Below are 13717 nucleotides of genomic sequence, written 5' to 3'. Positions count from 1 at the left end.
AGAGTTGACCGATACCCTCTGACATACCCTACTACCAACAAAGTTTGAATGCCCCTTCCCACACCCTTAGCTACACTAAGAATGAGCACAGAAGCATCTTCTTGCCATCTATTCAGATGTCCTGCCCATACGTGAAGATGAGGAGAATGATCGTAACCCCATGTCACGGTCTAAAAATATGCTTATCTTTAGAAAAGTGTGCATGTGAAATGAAAATGAGTAGTCAATCCTCTCTATCAACTTGGAAAAGAGGGCACATCTGACAGACGTATGGTGCTTTGTTTAGTCCACTTTGTAGTTTGCCTTCCATTGCACAAGCTGTCTATTCATGTCTGTTTCCCTCATTACATTATCCAGCCCTTGAAAAAGGACAAGGAACGATGTTTAAGGACATATTGAGGCAGCCAATTACTCAAGCCAAGTCTTCAGGAGATAAAGGGTAAATTATATCTCTGCTTATTTTCCCCAACTTCACCTTTTCAGTAACAACCAGCAATGAATGTCCATGTTTTCCCTCTGTCCCCACCATCCCACATCACAGAAAGGTAAGTCATTTATGCAGCTAATGACAGCAACAGCAGTGCAGTTCAAAGAGCCTCATCACAATGACTGGTCGTCTTCTGCAGACTCAAAAGGCGTTGGATAAATAGCTGAAAGTTAGCCTTATTTTTGTAGATATAAATGTTCTACTTACATTATAGGAAATGAGGGGGAAAAGAAGAGCTATAGGTTGCTTTTCCAGACTAATTCCACACATCTAGGGAGTGGCTACATTCAGTGATGATGTAGAGCGGAATCTGGTATGCCGAATCCATGGAAGGGAAAATCCAAACCCAAAATGCCTGACCTGAAAATTCACTGGCAAATTTGTATGATGAAGCTTTAGGCCTGATTATTTTTTGAAGCCTCTCATGGGAGACTCTTGGGAAGAGCCTAAAAGGAATATGATTCCAATACTTCATAAGAAAAATATTATTTTTCAATAAGATATAAAATATTTACTATCTGCCAGTAATGGTGTTCTGAGTGATTTGTAGATATTATTGCGACAGTGTAATGTTTAAAGATGCATTTCATCCCATATAAACCATAATTTGAGCAGTATATCAAAACCTTTAAAAATTTCAAAACCCAATGGAGTAGAAATTGACTATTTCTGACAATGAATGCGTGCAAATCCTTAATGTTATTAGTTTTCCCTGGGTGTTTCAAATCTTCTCATTTAGAGTTTCCCACCAAACTAGTAAGTTTTGATCAAACATCAGGAAGTGGTGTGCAATATAAAGATATGAAAAGAAAACATGATACACTTACTGCCATATTTATTTAATTTGATTTCTCTTTCCTTTTAGGTTTCTGATTGGGTCCTTGAGGAATACTATGTCTTTCTCTAGAGTGGGAATACAGTGAATAAATCTTCTCCAAACCTGGCTTACACTTTAGCTTCTTACTAATAGAAAAAATTTTTCCAGCAGGCACTCAACCTTCTTCCATCAAAGCTTTCACCGCACTGACCCAACCTCATCCCACCAGCTTCTCCACGGCAGCCTCTGCTCTGCTCAAGGTCACCTCCATCATTTCTGTTCATTCTTGTCTAATCTAACTGTCTCTCACTCCCTTCTCCTCTTCTGGGTTCCTCTCCCCCTGCATTTGTTTCTTTTGTTTGTCACACCTAGAACATCTTCTTTCTACCAAGTATGATCCCTAGCTCTGTATTTTCTTTTAGGCTAGCCCCACACCCACCTCTATCTTTCAATCTTCATTTTACCTTGCTCACTGATGGATCATCTTAAAGCCCCATAGATCAGGCACATCCAGTGATCCCCACATTTGCTTACATGATGGCCTGCAATTATTTATTCTCTAACTTTTTATAGATACATCTGATTTAACCAACTGGCATCAGGAGAAAGATTACTGGACTCAGAACTAGGGTTTTGTGGCCCACATTCATATTCCTCTAAAATTCCATTACACAAATCACCTTATAATCATTTCTTTATGGCAAAAATACTGTGTTGAATTACTATAGCATCATCTTCACAAGTAGCATTCTAAGAATCTACTTAGACTCATAAAATTGTCTTTCACTTGTGTTTCCCATAATACCTACTACAGAGCTGGACAAATAGTACTTTAATAAATGCAACTTAAGGGAGTTCCCATTGTGGCACAGCAGAAACTAATCCAACTAGTATCCATGAGGATGCAGGTTGGATCCCTAGCCTCGCTCAGTGGATCAGGGATCTGGTGTTGCCGTGAGCTGTGGGACAGTTTGCAGACACGACTTGGATCCTGTGTTGCTGTGGCTGTGGTATAGGCTGACAGCTGTGGCTCCAACTCAACCCCTACCCTGGGAATTTGCATACGCCACAGGTATGGCCCTCAAAAGCAAAAAATAAAATAAACAAAAAATAAATGCAACTTAATAAATTTAATAAGCAGCTGTTGGTATATTGATGGTTGAGTGGGTGGGTGGACAGATTTAACTCTGATTTTATCAACTTTTTAATCTCTTTCTTGAAACAGCTAAAATAAAAGTGATCAAATATTGAATATTCTCTTTCTATACTGACCACATATGTTACTAATGAATATCACTCTCATTCTTTTGTTTGCTTCCCAAATACGCTCTAATGAAAGAAAACCCTCTGCCTCCCTTCAGAAAAGCTCTGAGGCTTGTCTACCCACTCCAATGAATACATCAAGTTGCTTTTACAACTTTAATTACTAAAAAATAAAAGATTCAATTTAACACTGAGAAATGTTATGATTTTTTAAAAAATGACTGGTTCATGTGAAACGAGATAATGTTGCATAACCAAGACCTGAAATTTGATTCTCATCTATGGTAACTCTGGATGTTTCAATTTTGTAAAAATCATTTTCATCAACAATTTGACAGAGGAAAGAAAAATGATTCTGTCTCTTCTAACAGCTACATATTTGTGAGCAGAGAATAAATGACAGGAGTATATTTGGATCAAAGTGTGAAGATGTACTTAATTCTCTTCCAACACTCATTCTCAGCCCCATTTTTAAGATGTAAGAATTAATTCCTATGTACACAAACCTATTTGGATTTCCATGTGATTTGCTGCTTTACACTTCCAGGCAAAAACTGCCTGTAGAGAGCTTGTATAGGATGAACCTACAGGAAAGCTGCATCTAGGAATTCCTTCTGGAAGATCAGGATCTCCCGCAAAAAAAATTAAAATATTGCCTTCCGGACAGCGTTCCTCTCATGGCTCAGCAGTTAACGAACCCAAACTAGCATCCGTGAAGACGTAGGCTCCATCCCTGGCCTCGCTCAGTGGGTAAAGGATCCAGTGCTGCTGTGAGCTGTGGTGTAGTTTGCAGACGAGGCTCAGATCCTACATTGCTGTGGCTCTGGCATAGGCCGGCAGCTACAGCTCCGATTGGACCCCTAGCCTGGGAACCTCCAAATGCCGTGGGTATGGCCCTAAAGAGACAAAGAGACAAAAAAATAAAAAATAAAATAAAATATTGCCATCCTGGGTGTCTCTTCTCTGCTGGTCTTTAGCCTCCATCATCACTCTGCCCTTTAGTTTTCAGATTTTCTTCTACACTACCAACAGAGCACACAGCTCTCTATCAGGGTGACTAGTCACATGGACAATAAAGGATGTAATGGCCTAAACCCTTAATCCAATATCCAACCTATGAGAAAATTCTTTCTGTCTTACACAACACTCCATCCCGTTTCAGGTATAATTAAAATAACTCTGCCTCTTCCAAAATCAAGATATTTGATGACGATGGAAGTGCAGACCACATATTCTGGGTTTTTAAAGGGTGTTTTGATTTTAAGTATTATATATGACATAACAATTATATAACTATTTATCAAGTCTTATTTCAACTTTTAGTTTGAGTCATATGATCACCACAGATGTGCATCATAAACTAATTTTAGGAATGACCCTGCCAATGTAATTCTCAAGCTTGTTCATTCAACAAACATCTACCAGATGGGGAGTTTGGGTTGGTAGATGCAAACCATTACATTTAGAATGGATAAGCAATGAGATCCTACTGTACATCACAGGGAACTATAGCCAGTCACTTGGGATAGAACATGATGGAAGATAGTATGAGAAAAGAATGTATATGTGCATGTATAACTAGGTCACTATGCTGCATAGCAGAAATTGACACAACAGTATAAATCAACTATACTCTAAAAAACAACCAACCATCAAACATCTACTGGATAGACAGTTATTCACTAAGCAGACATTTACTGAGTGCCAGGTATTGGCAATGATTTGAGATACAATGATGAGTGAAAAATAGTACCATCCTTCTAGGACAGAAGTCAGCAAACTCTTGGCCTGAGAAGGGCCAAGAGTAAATATTTTAGACTTGTGGGCCATATAGTTTCTATCATGACTGCTTAATTCTGCTGTTGTGGTGGGAAAGAGCCATTGACAATACATAATGAGCTTGGCTGTGTTCCAATGAAACTTCATTTACGAAAAGAGGTGTCAGGCCAGATTTGGCCCATGGACCACAGTTTGCTGAGCCCTGCTCTAGCTGAGTCTAGAACAGTACCATCCAATAGGAATAAGATGTGAGGCACAAATGTGAGCCTCATATATATACTTTTTTTTTGTCTTTTTATGGCCACACCCATAGCACGTGGAGGTTTGCAGGCCAGTGGTCAAATCAGACCTGAAGTTGCCAGCCTACACCACAGCCACAGCAATGCCAGATTCGAGCTGCATCTGTGACCTCATGGCACCACCAGATCCTTAACCCACTGAGCAAGGCCAGGGATCAAACCTGCATCCTCATGGATACTAGTCAGATTCATTTCCGCTGAGGCACAACAGGAACACCCCATACATATACTTTTACATTTTCTAGTAGGCATGTTTTAAAAAGTAAAAAGCATCAGATGATTGTCATCTTAATAACATATTTATTTGACTTGATATATCCAAAATATTATCAATATGCAACCAGCATTAAAAATTATAAGCAACTCTGAGCATCAACCTGAATGAATCTCAAAAACAATGCTGAGCAAAAGAAGGTACACATATCACAATTCTACTTATATAAAATTCAAAATCAATTAGAAGCCAACTGATACATCATTAACAGGGTTATCATGTGATAAAACTATAAAGAAAGCAAAAGAATGACTTCCACAATAGAGTGGGTGGATCAAAGAAAGACGCAACTAGGGAAGGATATGGGGGCAGCTCTTGAAGTACTGACAATACCCTATTTCCTGGCTTGGGATGTAGGGGTCACAATTTGTTTCAGTTTTGTGTATTAAACCAAATATGTAAGTTTTCATAAATTTTTTAATATATGCTTTGTTTCACAATTTAAAAATGAAGTCACAAGAAAAAAAATTTTAATTCATATGAATATTTACTAACGAGTGAAAAAAATTATTAGTTTGCCTTTTTTACACTATGTCTTTGAAATACGGTATTTTACACATATCTCAGTTCATCCTAGCTACATTTCAAGGGTTTCATATCACAGGTCATTAAAAACCACCATATTAGGCAGCCAGGTCTAGACAGATGAATAAATAAGTAATTAACAGGCATGAGCATGACAAGGTACTCAGAGTGAACACAAAGGAGAAAAAGTCAACTTTATTTCCATAGTTGTTGTGGCTAATGGCCCTGGAGGGACTCTCAAAGGAAAGGCATCCTGGGGAATGAACAGAAGCTTCTTAGTTGAGGACAGACAGGAGGGGAGGAGGATTCAGGATTGAGGAAAGATGCTGTTTCTTAAAAGAATGCAAAGGAGTTCAGTCTGCACAGAGATGCAGTGGAAGAGTGTTGACCCCCAGCTAAGGCAGTGGGAGTGGAGTGATTTAGTTGCAGGAGAAATTAATGAGACAGAATTGATGGAACTTGGAGATTGATTGGACATCAGGTGACGAGGAAGAAGGATGAGGAAAGGATGATGCTGAGGGTCCTGGCATATACAAAACACAAAGACAGAGCCGACATTTGTCAAGATGGGATGCTTGATGCTCAGGGCAGATTTGGGGGAAGATGAGGAGTTTAGCCTTTGACACCTTGAGCTTTGAGGCCTCAAGGTGACGCTCACAAAGATAATGGGAACGGCACAAAAGCAGCACCCATGCACATATGCCTGCAAATGCAGGGAAGCCCTTTATGTCAGTAGCTGCCCTCATTTCTAATCAGAAGTCTCCCTCTCCCCTCCTTGCAACCAAGGTTTTTTTTTTCTAGTGGCTCTGCCACCACATGAAGAGTTTGGAATCCTGTCAGCCAAGGATGCTGACACTCTCTTCTCCTCCTTACCTAATTAGCTCCTGTTCATTTTCAGGTCTCAATTCAAATGTCACTTCTCAGAGAGACTTCTCAAATCCCCCCAGAAGAGGTCAGATCCCTCTGCTTTACAGTCCATGTATATTTTTCCTCAGTGGCAGTTTCCACCCTTGTAATTTCACATCCATTTGTGTAATTAGTTGATTAATGACTTTCTGCCTTGAAGGTAAAGATTTTCAGGAAGAACGGTGTCTATTCTTGCTTCACCCTCTAGCCTCTAACTTCCCTGGCACATGGTGGATAGATGTTCAGTAAATATTTGTGGAATGGGTGGATCTGATATTAAAAATCCCTGCTGAAATTCAAAATCATCTGGAAAGGATTGTAAATCTTCTTAGTATGAATCAGTGAAATGGATTCCAATATCGTTCACCAATGCAATCAGGCAAGAAGTATTCACCTTTATTGTTCTATATTTTAATCGAATCTCTTTTCAATTCCTCATTCACAGCTGAGGTGGCAGATATTTAATCCCAGTCATTTCCCAACACTGCTAAAGGCATTCCCTGCCCAGGAAGCCTTTTCCAACTGGAGTGGGTAATGCCAAGAGTCTTATTCCTTCCTTTCAGGGCATAGGCTTGTAGAAACTAGAACCAGAAAGACCAACCTGTCCTTCAATTTTCTGCCCTGTGATATCCATTTCCTTAGGCCACGGGGGGCAAAAACTTTAGCTTCATGAATGGAGGCATATGATAGAAGAGAGTGCTAAAAAATAAAAAAAGGGGGGGAGGGAAAGGCGAAATGGGTCAATAGTTTTAAAGTGTTATCCAATCACATCAGTTTTTTTAAAATTAAGAGTCGCAAATGACAATGAATGAATGGATTTCAGGTGAGAGACATTTCAACTGCAGGAAGGGAGCTATAAGAAACATGAATAAGAAAACATAAAATAGGAGTTCCCATCGTGGCTCAGTGGAAACGAATCTGACTAGCATCCATGAGAACGCAGGTTCCATCCCTGCCCTTGCTCAGTGGGTTAAGGATCCAGCATTGCCATGAGCTGTGGTGTAGGTTGCAGACGTGGCTCAGATCTGGTGTTGCTGTGGCTGTGGTGTAGGCTGGCGGCTACACCTCCAATTGGACCCCTAGCCTGGGAACCTCCATCGGCCGCAGGTGCAGCCCTAAAAAGATAAAAAAGAAAAAGAAAGAAAACATAAGATACTTCCCAGGGAAGTCTAACTACTGAGTAGAACAGATCCATATCTTCTACACTTTGGCTCCCCTATATAGCATGTAGCCTAGCCTGAGATGGAGGAAGCCCTCACCTCACAGTTCCTGAATTAAACAGCATTCTAAATTTCTTTTTTGTAATTACTCATTAAGTGCTTTTGGATCGCCACCTCCACCTCTGGACCAGAAGTTCCATGAGGGCACGAACACTGAGACAGTGATACTGTGTCCTTCTTACTACTGCATCTTCAGCACCTACCAAGATGCCTGGCACAAGGTAAGCACTGAACAAATATTTATGGCATAAATAAATATGTTGAATAAGAAAAGGGCAGCTGAGAATGTGCAGAGCCAAAACTCCCCTATCTTTCAAGTCCCAGCTCAAATTTTAAGCCTTTATCATCTTAGAAGTTCCTGCTAGACAGGAGTTTTCACCCCTACCTCTGACTTCCTCAAATATCTTGTTTATTCCTCTTGGAGCATTTCTTAAGTAGCACTGTGGTTAAGTGGTTAAGTGCACAAGCTCTGGAACCAGAATGCTGTTGTTTAAATACCAGCTCAGGTACTCATAAGGTGCAGTACCTAGGAGAATTCCTTAAGGTCCTGGCCTTCTGTTTCTCATCTACTAAATGAAGAAAACTATAGTATCAGTATCTTAAGAGTTGGTATAGGACTAATGAAGTAAAACATGAAAAACTCTTAATTCAATATCTGGCACATAGGAAGCATTCAAAAATTATCTGTTATATTTATCATTCCAATTTTATGATGATAGTTCTAAAAACTACTATATTTATTGAGCACATAATATATTCTGAACAGGGTAGAAAGCATTTTATTTGGGTTTCTACAATGGAGCCATAATTGATCCTCCGGGGCATTATTTTACCTATCCACCTTAATGAAACTGGGGCTTAAAGAGTTACATAAACTGTCCAAGGTCACATAACTAGTAATTAGATTTGCTGTCATTTGAGCCCAGTCGATAAAGCAGCAGCCCTGCTCACTGTCTTCATGAAAGTACACATCTGACGTCTTACACCGTATGGTTATAAATTCCATTGCTGGCAAGGATTTGATCTGATTTATTTTTGTATCCCCCAAAGCATCTAGCTTAATACCTTATATGCCAACGATCGGTAAATATTTATTAAATGACTGAACAGTGAGTGAAGGTACCCCAAAGTCAAATTTTATCAATGTCATCATTTTGTCCCAGCAGTGGCTTTGCAGAAGCTGCTCCTATGCATTTTGAATAGAAGGTTTCCTTTCCACATTCAAGGAGCACCTATATTAACATATGCTTTAAAGAGAGCAGTGTTCCCTAACAGAAATGTCATGTAAATAGGTCCTCTGCACAACCAAGGCTAACCTCATGTTGGCTTGATGCATCAAATATGCGGTATCCAAAAAAGTCTGCTTTATACAATGTCAGCCACACAGTGATGCATTTCATTAGCGCCCTCTATGCACAGGTTAATTTTTTAAAAGCATTTATATGTTGTGTATGATTCTGTTTGTATCAGACAGGCTGCCTTTGACAGGGCCTGGAGAATGGCCAGAGCCACAGGAATGATGACACAGTCTTCCTCAAAAAACACCGATGACAACCATCACACAAAATAGCACATGGGGAATTTGCAGCACCACAGACCCCAAATGGGAGCAGGGAAACAGTGAGTCACCAGCTCTGGAGAGGAGATGACTTACATGGGAAAGAGTCTAAGAGTTCATAGGCTCTTAAGCATGCTAGAGTAGATGCTCTCCAAGTTTGGTCCCTGGACCATCAGCATCGGCACCACCTGGGAACTCCACAGTAATGTAAAGTCTCAGACCTCAGCCCAGCCTTCACACTCAGAAACAGATGTGTGGGGCTTTAAGAAGGCTTCATGATGACCCTGATGAATGCTTGGGTTTGAGAACCGCCGATACAGGGCATAGATATTCATGCTCTTCTTTTCCAGAAATGAATTCTGAGACAAGTAATTTTTCCACCCTCACACAGCTAGTTAGCAAAGACCAGAATATCTGTCTCCTGGTTCACAGGAAGGAGGGTTGGGAGAGGTGAAGGCAGATGTAAAGGGACTTTACATCCTGGCAGCAAGTTCCATTTATATCTAAAAACTGTGAAACCATATAGCAGGTGTTTCTGGGTGAAAATTGCAGGGATGGGTTCTGACAACCACCGGATTAATGGCTGGAAGTGCTGGAGTAAACAGAGTTAGGGCAGTGTTCTTTACAGCAGGACATTTAACATGACGCTATGTAATATTCATCTCCCAGAGGATAATAGGCTATGCAGTAGTTGCCAAAATTGTTTGACCACAGGCTCTGTACTAGGTCATAAAAAAAGCGTGAAATGCCAATCTACATTATGTCAAAGTGGTAAACGATTTTTGTTGGGCAACTGATTCATTGTTCAAATTCCAATCTAATCAATCAGGCTCAAAGATGCCTAACTGGTAGTCCATCAGTTCCTAAATGGTCACTGGTTCCCAGTGATTTATAAGCACCCTGAAATTGCAACCAACATTGTACAAGTATGTGCAAATGTGGTACTTTTCTAGAGAGTTTCCAGAGATTTTTTATTAAATTTCTGAAGAGATTTATGGTTTATTCAATCACTAGCTGTGTCGGCTTTGCGAAGACACAGCCAATGACATTTGGGCATTTCCTTTAGCTTAGATCCTTGAGATTTCTCACATAGGCTACTAAAAATTGTCCTGATTGCTACTTCCACTTCCCTTCCCTTCCAGTCTTTCTGGTCTGTACTCCAATTTTATTAAATTTCAAACCTATTAACATTCATGCTTAAAAAGCATTGCTTACCAGTCCAAGTACAAATGTTTCAGACCTCCACAATTAGGCTCTTCTTTCCTCGCCTCATCTCTCACTCTCTCATGTACCCACAGTCAGACCACTTGTTTTCCCCAGACAGACTCGCCTTGACCATCTCTGTACTTGGAACTCCCAACCTCTATTTCCTTCACAGACAATTTTTACACCCGTCTCTAACATCTTCTCTTCCATGAAGTCTCCTTGATTCTCCAAACATTCACCACTTTTTTCTCCAAATGGCTTCAGGGCAAATATTTGTCAATCTGCTATGATATTAATCATTCTTGGAATATATATCATCACGAGTGGTGTGTTTATCACTTCTCCTGAGCTGGAGCAAAGTAACTGTTATTACTCCTGTCTTTAATTTGGCACTGGATCTTTCAGCTGGGTCACTCCCTTCAGGGCTGTCACTAGGAGAGCAATACAGTATTGACCTGTCATATTTTTATCCTGAAAAGATCAGATGGTGTCAGGAAAAAAAAAAAAAGTCCTTTCAGTTCTGAAACAAATCCTTATTCACTTAGAATCCCAAAGACCTTTAGATGTTTTGCATGATTTTATATTAGAAGAGTCTGCCTTTGACAAGAGCTGAGGAATGGTACAAGCAACAGGAAAGATATGGATTCAGAAGCATCCATCTCCCCAACAAGTACAAGCAGACGCTATCGTGCAAGCTTATTTCTGTGATGGAAGAATACAATTAAGGAAGATCAATAAAACAACAAAGATTTTCTCTTTCTCATTGTTCATCTTGTTCCTGATGTTGAAGAACCAGCACATCACATATATTTTCAAAAGTCATGAATCCAAAATAATCATTTTTGGTTTGAATACATTAATAGACCTCCAGTATTCATCATTCCCTGCTCCCATTTCCTTTCTCCTTCAGTAGAAATGTCTGTATGTGAAATAAAGGAAAAGCATAAAACAAGATACTGGAGGTAGAGAACAGGAGGTGAAATAGACAATTCCATGGACAGAAAATTCTAAAATACAAAATTCCAGCCAAAGTTGGAATTTCCCAGGGAAAAGCACAGAGGATTAGTGATCTATTTATAGACTTTTTGGCAAGGCCAAGCCTAAAGAATGACACATACCCCTCCACACACACAAATCTCAGCTCAGGACTCTAAGTAGCCTGCTTCAGCCAGAGACACAGTGTCAAAATCACAACAGAGTCTGGGTTGGAACAGAACAGTGGACAGGCATGACCATGGAAAGAGAAAAGAAAGAGCTCAGAGTCAGCTCTGTTTATGGTAGGGGTGTGGAGCATTCCAACTGGGAGGCTAAAATCCTCTTGTGGTCTAGGATTCCCTTTTATTCATTCCAACAGAAAAGAAGATTGTAAATAAACCCACTGGTTCTGGGTCTTCTGACACAACCAAAATATTTTCTGAAATAGAATTAGGCACAGATTTTGAGTTTCTACATTGAAAAAAAAATCTACCATATCCATCAGTTTATACACGTATAGAAGACAACCTTTACTATTTACTCTTTCCCTTTCCTGAACCTCTCTTCTCTTGTTGGCGAATGGTGGATACCAATCGGCAGAGACCTATCGACAAATGCAAACAGGATGATGGCTGAGGGGGTTTAACGGCCACCCCTCCAAGTGTTTAAGCTTAAACATACCAACTACCATTCCAGAGTTCAAAAATGAAATCTTTTTTCTCAGTAAGTTTAATTTCTTCCCTATATGTATTTTCCCAGAAAATTCAGTTTATATTCAAGTGAAAACAGCAATCTACCAAGGACACCTATCTGGGTACTGAGGTCCTCTCAGTATTTTCTGTCTCTGGGTAAGTCCTTCTCCCTACCCACCTGCCTTGGTTACCCTCTCTATAAAGTGGGAATGTCATGCTTTTCTCATTAAGTCTAGTGTCTGCTTTAAGTCACAGGATGCTAAAATTCAATAAATGTGAAATGATGCTAACAATTTGCATCATATCCTTCAAAAGCACCTTGAGTGCTTAGGATGAATCCAATAAGTAAATGAAAATAAATTCAATTCCCTGGGAGAACTGCTCAGTGGAAGAGTAGCTGAGATGCCCCCATGTTAATCACTACCAGTCAGTGGGTACAAGGGAAGATTTACTTTTTTCAACTTCAATTTGAGGGATTGATTTTATGGCTTCTCAGGTCTCTTTCACTGTTGAAATCCCGCAAAATAAAGAGTTAATCAATAAAAGAAAAATCTGCTGTTGTTGAAGCCTAGGTTACTGTTCCCTCTATCTTCTTTTTTTCCCTCCAAATCAGCATTGTCATCATGATAAATACCCCTCAGACTCCCTTCTGATCAAAAATCTAGATGCACAGCTCTCCTTTTATAAACCAACTATGTGTGGGGAGAGGTATTCATTGACACAACACTTTATTGTGCTGTGTGCGATCCCAGAACACTGGAAAACTCTACATTCACATATTAAAACAGAACACCTATATGAAATATATATTTATTTTCATTTGAGTTTTTCTGTTTAAGAAGCCATTTGATCTAGAGGATCCTTCCATCATTGTGCCTGAAATTTGGCTAATTTGCTACCTAAGAAACCACTATGAAAGTTGTCAGATTGCAAAAACATATTATACTTTTATTTTATAATAATATAGGAAATATGTTCTGCACCATACAGTGGCAGATGCAATGATATAGTGTAATGCCTCATTTATTGAGGTTAGTTGGGTAATGAGGTGGTCCACTGTCATCTGCCCTGAGAACTGAGGCTTATTCCCTTTGCATGCCAAAAGGTTGGGTTTGAACTAATTTTGTTGGAAAGAGTTCCCAAACGTATTACACGATTTCCAGCTTAATCAAATACATACAGAAGCTATTAACATGTTGTTAATGACGAAGTCAGCACATGGCTATCAGCCATGGCACTGGACAGCATCATGGACAGAGGGAAGCCTGAGAGGGAGAGTTTTGCTTGCTCTTGGCTAAATGTTCTCAGCTGGTTCTGCTTTCAAAGTCATGTACAGGAAAGGTTTTATAGTTATTTCCTTTCTCACTATTAGTTGACCTTTTATCACTTTCAATGTTCTTGCTCCAAGCAATTTTCATTCCTTGAAATTCCTGGTTTTAATTTGTAGAAAGCGCTAATATTTCATTGTTAGTATACAGAAATGCGACTGATTTCTGAATGTTAATCTTATATTCTGCTATTTTGCTGAATTTGTTGATCAGTTCAAGTAGTTTTTGGGTTGAGTCCTTAGGGTTTTCTATGTATAGTATCATACAGTGACAGTTTTACCTCTTCTCTTCCTATTTGGATACCTTTTATTTCTTTTGTTTGTCTGGTTGCAGTGGCTAGGACTTCCAGTACTTCCAGTACTATGTTGAATAACAGTGGTGACAGTGG

The sequence above is a fragment of the Phacochoerus africanus genome, chromosome 6, assembly GCF_016906955.1.
Source record: "Phacochoerus africanus isolate WHEZ1 chromosome 6, ROS_Pafr_v1, whole genome shotgun sequence".
Taxonomy (NCBI): Eukaryota; Metazoa; Chordata; class Mammalia; order Artiodactyla; family Suidae; genus Phacochoerus; species Phacochoerus africanus.
The sequence above is the reverse complement of the archived record's forward strand: the minus strand, read 5'-3'. Positions refer to the sequence as shown.